The sequence below is a fragment of the Morone saxatilis genome, unplaced genomic scaffold, assembly GCF_004916995.1.
Source record: "Morone saxatilis isolate NCDOM2014 unplaced genomic scaffold, NCSU_SB_2.0 Contig1, whole genome shotgun sequence".
Taxonomy (NCBI): domain Eukaryota; kingdom Metazoa; phylum Chordata; class Actinopteri; family Moronidae; genus Morone; species Morone saxatilis.
Genome location: NW_023339651.1, coordinates 20707668 through 20715071, shown reverse-complemented (window position 1 = coordinate 20715071; position 7404 = coordinate 20707668).

Here is a 7404-nt window from a genome sequence, read left to right as displayed (position 1 = left end):
CTCTCTCTCTCCCTTCCCTCTTTTATTTTTTTTGTTTGAAATAGACTGTTTTCTATTTCCCCAGCTGCCTGCTCCTCTAATATTCCTCAACAAGCGTGTGCCTAGGTGACCTGAACAAGCTTTCGGCAGACACAGCAGTGGGTTTACAGTACACACATATATGCCTAAAGCCTGAGAGGTGCTAAAAGAAAGCGAGTGATGGAATCAGACTAAAGTGTGGAGTTGCCTCAGATGAATATATCATGCCGGAGCTTGAGTGGGCCCCCTTCGTTTGTTAATTTCCTGTCAGGCTGTTCTATTATTCATGCACATAGTCCCGATGTGTGATGTTTGCATGCAGCTGCAAAGGGCGCGGAGGGACCGGCGCTGCACTCGGACTGACCCTCCCCCACTGACTTGCCTCCAAAACTCCCATGCGACTGCCACACATTGAGATTCTGTTGACTTCCCCCGAACCTGCGCCTTTCATGGTGACACCCAGATAAAGATTATCCCTGATCAAAATGTTAATGAGTGGATTTATGAGGGATAAGATTGTCGTTATAAAAATGTGCAACATGGCTATCCTTTACACTGTGAGACTAAAGGTATTACAGTGTTGCATTATTTACATTTAATACATGCCAATCCTGAGTCTGGGTACTAGCATGAGTTGGACAACAGGTGGCAGTATTGGTTCGGATAGAGACCCCTGGTGCACAGGAGGCTTTCTCCCTCTAGATGAACCTGATATGTGACGGCTGAAGGCAATCCTAGGAATAAACATATGATTAACACTGACAGCGTGTTTGATTATGTCAATCAAGTCTTGTCTTAATGTCTGAAAAGGATTCAGTTTAGTGGAATAACCTGAAAAAATATGTCTCTGTGGAGTTGTAATCATTAGAGGCGGGGTACGTGCAGAACAGTAGGAGGAAATGATCCAATGCTCCCTCGTCTGACACGCTCTGTTTAGTCGTCCTTTAGCTCATTGATCGGCGCCTCTTTACAGTTGGAACAATTAGCGAGGCAGCTGGCAGTGAGACATGTAGCTTCATAGAGTGAGCCAAGCACAGTGTTTACCTGCCCTTTTTCCCTTTTTTTTAAAATGGGAGTCTTGAGTGTGCGCTATCTTGTTGAGAGGACTTCAAGGAAACGGCGGGAGAGGAGATTTAGAGTGGCGTTTGTTTTTTCAACCAGAGTTTTGTCTGCCCTTGAATGAGCTCAGGTGTGCTTTGAGGTTTTATTGTGATGCAGAGGAAGAAGAAGGTCAAATCAAAATAAAGACTTTCTTTAAAACTGATTTACAGCCTTCTTTTCTCTCTACTTAAACGCATCTCGGCCCGAGCTTTCATTTCCACGTTGGGGCCCCTGCTTCTGCGTGAGTACACACAGGGTGATGTGATGTGACATTTCCAGACAATCAATAATTTAGTGTGCAGTAGGTTTTTGTGTCTCTAGCTTAAGACATGGTTAACCAGCACACACTCTGCTGAATGTAAATGTACTCAGAGCTCTTATTCTCTAACTTGAAATGTGGTACAATAGAAGAAGGCTGGTATTGTGTCCTAATACTGTAAACCAGACAGAGTATGTGGAACTCTGGTTCTGTGAATTCTGGATGACCACCAGACACAGTAATACCACGGCTTCCGTCGAGAGTCCTGTATTATTAACCATGTTATCCATGCTCGGTGCTATGAAGTTGTAATAAACCTTATTTTACTTTTAAACCATCCGTGTGTTCCCAGTTCTCATCCCTGGCCATCAAAAACATTTTATCACACCCCTTGGAAGACGCCTCCTTAACACATGGTAAATGTTGGGAAATCATCTAGTCTTCTATTCACTCAATGGCACTGCCTTCAGGATTTGGGATTCTGTATCTGTCAAATTTTGGGCCCGAGCCCGACTTGAACCCCACTTAAAATCTCCTTGCCTCTAAAAAAATGCTAGAAAACCACGAGAAGAGCGCACACCAGACGCACCATAACACAGAAAAACAATGGTTTTGCAGGCAACGCATTTCTAGCGGACTTTATTGCACTTTATACTATGTCACCATGATGCAGGGGGTTACATAAAGGTATAAAAGTCAGCTGCATCTCAACAAGATGCTACCTTGTGTGTCTGTATGGAGCAAGACACCCATTTGAGCCCTTGGAATAAGAACGGGCTGCAGCAGGTCAGTTGTACCAGTTCATCATGCTAAAACTTTAACAGCATAAATAAAATGACAGCAGACAACTGCATTTCCCACCATTCTTTTCCTCTCATCCCTTAATGAGGTAGTTAAAGGAGTGGTTTTCAAACTGAGGTCCAGGGACCAACATGCGTGGGTTGAGTGGGTTGTAGGGGTTCCACAGCAAAAGGAGGAATAGAATATTTTAACTATCATGACATGTTTTGGATGTTGGAACAACAAGGGAAGAAATAGAGTTGAGTGAATTTGCTTCTATTTGCGCCCACTTGTGTCTTTCTTTACTGTCTTTGGAGGCTATTGTGCTGCATTTTAAATTAGCTTAGCCACCAACTCTTGAGAAAAACTATCTGGCTCTTTACCAGTTAGTCTCTAACTGTGTCTGTCTGCTGTTTGGCACTGGGAAGGTAGTGTACGGTGGGTTTATCTGAGTTTATCTGAGTCGCCGGAGTTTCTGAGAGCGTTTGCAGCCTGGAAAAACCAAAGCAATGAACTTGAAGAAGATACGTAGAGCTGAGAAGAACTGTGATTATTCTGTGGGGGTTACACTTTTATGTTATACTTTCACATTTCAGTAAAAATATGAATTGTTGTAGCTTTAAATGATAAAGGAGGTTGTAGAAATGTACTTCTGCCGCTCATTAGAATAGATTTAAGACATACTAAGAAGCCAAGATGAAACTACTTTCCTTTTGATGCCTGTTTGAAACTGTTCTGTCAGAAGATAAAAATGCAGTAGGGTGCTGTAGCATCTTCCCTCCCTGCCCCTCTGGTATGCACTCATTCATATTCTGGAGTCACTAATGAAAACAGTGGAGCCATTTTAATGACTCCACACCCATGTGAACAGTAGAAAAAAAGAAGGCTGACACAAAGAGAAGGTCAAGATAGAGCTAACAGTGAGTATCTCATGTCCTTTCAGCCTCTGGCTTCCAGCTGTTATTAAAGGTCAGCTTGTTCCTGTTCACATTGTATCCATTTTCTTGTCCTGGTGCACTTCACCTGGTTCCAAACAGGTTACACTGTAATTATCTCAGTCTTTGATGACTTTACAGCATCTACAACTGAAGATCAACTACTCCTCATTTATACTGTACAACATTCCAGCTAGGTCTGAAAGCCAAATAATCCCTGATTAGAAAATCCATCTTCATCTTCAAACACTATAAGTTTACTGCGAGAGCCAGAGCTGACGCTCTAAAATGATTCCCACTCCAATGCCCGCTCTAATATTACAGCGCTAATGCACACTGACACTTGTGTAAATAGATTTCACAACAATCCATGTTGGTTGTTGACTGGCTTTCAAGCAGCGCTGTTGTTGTGAAATAATCATAGTGGTCATAAATTGTTCAGGAGGGGGAAGAGAAGTTAAACTATTATTAGTATTATCAGTGAGAGGAAGATTAAAGTGAGTTCCCCAGGGAAAGCAAACAAAGAGCATATGCACAGTTTATGACTGTAAATATAAAAGAGGATTCAAGCAGTCTTTTTTATTGGCTGTACTACAAAGTCACTGACCTGTTTTATCGCAGCACGTTTGGGTTGAATTTAGAGTGTGAAGTTATCTGCTTTACAGTAACTGACCACGCGTGGATGTGTTGAGGATTTTAATGTCATTTAAAATTTTCATCATCATCATCATCGTTAGTATCTCACCATCATCATCCTTCAGCTTAATCTTTATCATTTTCATCATCATCATCATCATCATCATCATCATCATCATCATCATCATCATCGTTCATCTTCATCATGAATCATCTATATCATTATCCATCATCGTCAACATCTTCTAGCAGTGTTGCCATCCAGCTGGTCCTCTTGCTAGAGGACAGTGATGCCCACAGCAGTTCCTTGTTAAATAAGATTTGGTTCAGGTGCTCACCTAATCAGTGCCTCATTCAGTAGAATGAGGTGTGCTTGTGGTTGAATTCAAAAGACGCTAGAATGAAATGTAGAGAAGCTGAATTAAGGAAAATTTAAAGCGGTCTCTTCATGTTTTCGAGGGCTTTATGTGTGTGTGTGTGTGTGTGTGTGTGTGTGTGTGAATTTGGGGGTGTGAATCAGGTTGCGTGGCGTTGTGTTTGGAGGCTGTCATGAATAAGTGATGACATGGTAACACAGTAGACTGCTCTCTGGGAGTTGGCGGTATTACAATACAATAAAAGAAAATCAGGCCAGGCCCCTGTTGCCTCTGTTGTGTTACACTGCGGGTCACAGTGAGGGAAAGGGGGGGTGCAGATGGGAGAAAGGAAGAGTGGGGAGGAAGGTGGAGGTGTGCTCAAACTCAAACATAACATTCCAAGACCAAACCTCTCTTGGAGAAACTGGAGAAAACTTATAGTGCAAGTTGTGTTGGCTTTACTTTGAATATGCTAGTGCAGGATCTTAAAATCGACATGAAACCAGAAGCAGAGTCATATGTACTTGCTCATATTTATGTGTTTCTAGGAAGGGAGTTAGGAAGGGATATTGATACAGTAGCCAATAAGGCTGAGCATTAGCACAGTAAACAGTTTCCTAATGAGTTTAATATGTTCTTCCATACAGCATGATGTTCATTTAGTAAATGATGGTCCCATTTACAGTGAAAAGTAGACCATAAAAGCAGGGTATGCTTTAGGGCGTGGCTACTTGTGATTGACAGCTCATTCTCAGTGAGCTCAACGCACCAAACTCAGATCAAACTGTCAAACTAGGCAGTGCTGATATGGATCCAGATTCTGTTACTGCGTTGACTATTTCTCTCCTAAAATCATTTCGCGTATTGTGTGGCGACAACCATAATGACAAACTCAAGCCTTTAAAATGATACTCCACCAACCAATGGGTGATGTCAAGATAGGTTCACACTTGGTTAGCGTCTACCTTCTGGTGAACATAGGCAGACCCGACACAGAACACAGTCTCCAAGTCCGATGGTGCCAGGATGATATGTGATGACCGTGCTGGAAACTCTGTACATGACCTCTATGCTGTAATGTTATTTCCTGTGGGTCTCAGAGGCTGTGTTCAATCCTGGTCCAGTCCGGCTTCTGAGTCCAGTTCCATTGCCTGCAGATACAGTTAGCAGATACAGTTAGCAGCAGTTAATTAGTGGTTACATACTTTAGCAAGTAGTTATCTAGTTCAGGCAACTAGGCTATCTGTTCATCAGCTGGAGGACATCAGAGTGAAAATCAGAACATTTTTCTTCATAAAATATGATCCAGTTTCACCAAAATCACTGAAAAAGTTGTTCTTTTGTACAATCAGTGAGAAGTATGTAATACATCGGCCCTCAGAAACGTCATAAACGGGAAAGCATGTCATTGGTCACAAAATTAGAATACGCCCCATAGTGCAGGATGAGTCATCAGTAACCATTATTGTTTTTCAGGAAATGACAAATACCATTAATACCACCTGAGAATACCTAAACAATGACTTTTTTTTCACATTGTTGGTGACGTATAGTGCTAGATATATGTGATGAAAACACTTCTGACTTCATGGGGACTTTAGTTTTAGGCTTGTCTTAAACAAAAATGCCAGAAAACCGGAAGCACTTATTTCATCTCACCATTTTGAAGATTTTGTATGAGTGCAAATAAACTCCTGGAGTAGCTTCTTTTTGAGTGGCAGACTGGCCTTGCCCTAGAGCAAGACTATCAGCCCCTATCTGCTTCTGGAATAATCCTGACTCAGAGGGCAATAGGAGAAAATACCCCCAAACGATGAATATAATACTTTTGCTCATCAATTTCAAGAATTCAAAAGGAGCTGCACATTTTCTGCAATTCTAAATCCACGTATAAATCCACATTAATTTTCCATGTCTGTGCAAGCATGATACACAAAAGACATCTTAAATTAAATCCTTTAGGGTGTAACAGAGAGAGATGTGATACAGAAAAATCCAGCTTGAGAGAAAGGAGAGAACATTCAGAATGCCCTGAGATGAGCGCAGCGCAGGCAAAACACTGCTTCTGAAAGAAAGCAAGCCCAATTAGATTAGAATGTAAGGATACATGGATGAAGGTTGAGAGGAAGGAGGTTGAATGTTGGAGGGTGGGTGGTAATGGTTCTGTTTGCTGCAGTGTAGCATGGAGCTACAGACAAGGACCAGCGGCAGCAGTCGTGCCTGGAGTGAATGAAAAGCTCCTGGGAAGCAAGAAAAGAGGAAGGAGACAAAGACAAAGAGCGGAGTTACTGTGGGCAAGGAAAAAAGAAGTACAGGGCAAGAGAAAAAGGAGAGAGGGGAGGAGAGAAGTTGTTGGGAGGAGTAGATGGGAGAGAAGGTGATGAAATGAGAAGGAGCTTGCAAGCTGCACGGACTGCCAATGTAGCAAGAAGAGAGTCGGCGAGGGCACAATAACCCAAAGCGTACTGAAGATCTTTGATAACTCCTCAGAAAACCAACTTAGTAGTGGAATTGATGTGAGCAGGCATGCGTTTGAACCAACACATGCTGTGCCTGGAATGCCTAAGGAAACGTCTGCGCTTATAATTAATGATACTTCAGTGGATTGGAGACAGGGCGAGGGGACTTGAATCAAACCTCACGCTGCTGCTGTACTTTTAAGTGTTCACAGGCTGCACACTCTAAATAATGAAGGACAGCTCAGTATCTCTGCGGGTTCACTACTTTGACAGAATTTAAAGGGTATAAAGGTAAACCCATTTAGATCCCTTTACTTGTGTGCACACTTCTACAAGTGGAAAATGAAAGCAAAAATAATTTTGTATAGGGTTCGAAATAAATATGTAAAAGCTGCAGTAGGTAACTTTTCTAAAAATATTTTTTGGTTATATTTGCTGAAACTTTCACTATGTCCTGACAGTAGTACATGAGACGGATAATCTGTGAAAAAATCAGGTTCCTCTGGTTCCTCCTAGTGCTGCTAATGGTATTTGCAAGAATCCACCGGGCCTGAACAAAAACAGAAAATCAGAGCCAAGAAAGATAGTTGATTGTTGAGTCTCAATCCCGGGTCATCAGATAACGACTTCTTGCGTTGAGGGTTTGACGACTTGATTGTTAAGTCTCATTCCAAAGCCTATGTATTTGGCAACCTGAGATCATATTTCTAAGCTCTGATCGGTTGTTTTTGTTGGCCTGGATGGATTCTTGCTAATGCCATTAGGAGCACTAGGAGGAGCCAGAGGAACCTGATTTCTTCTCAGATTATCTGTCTCATGTACTACTGTCAGGATATAGTTAAAGTTTCAGCAAATAGCAG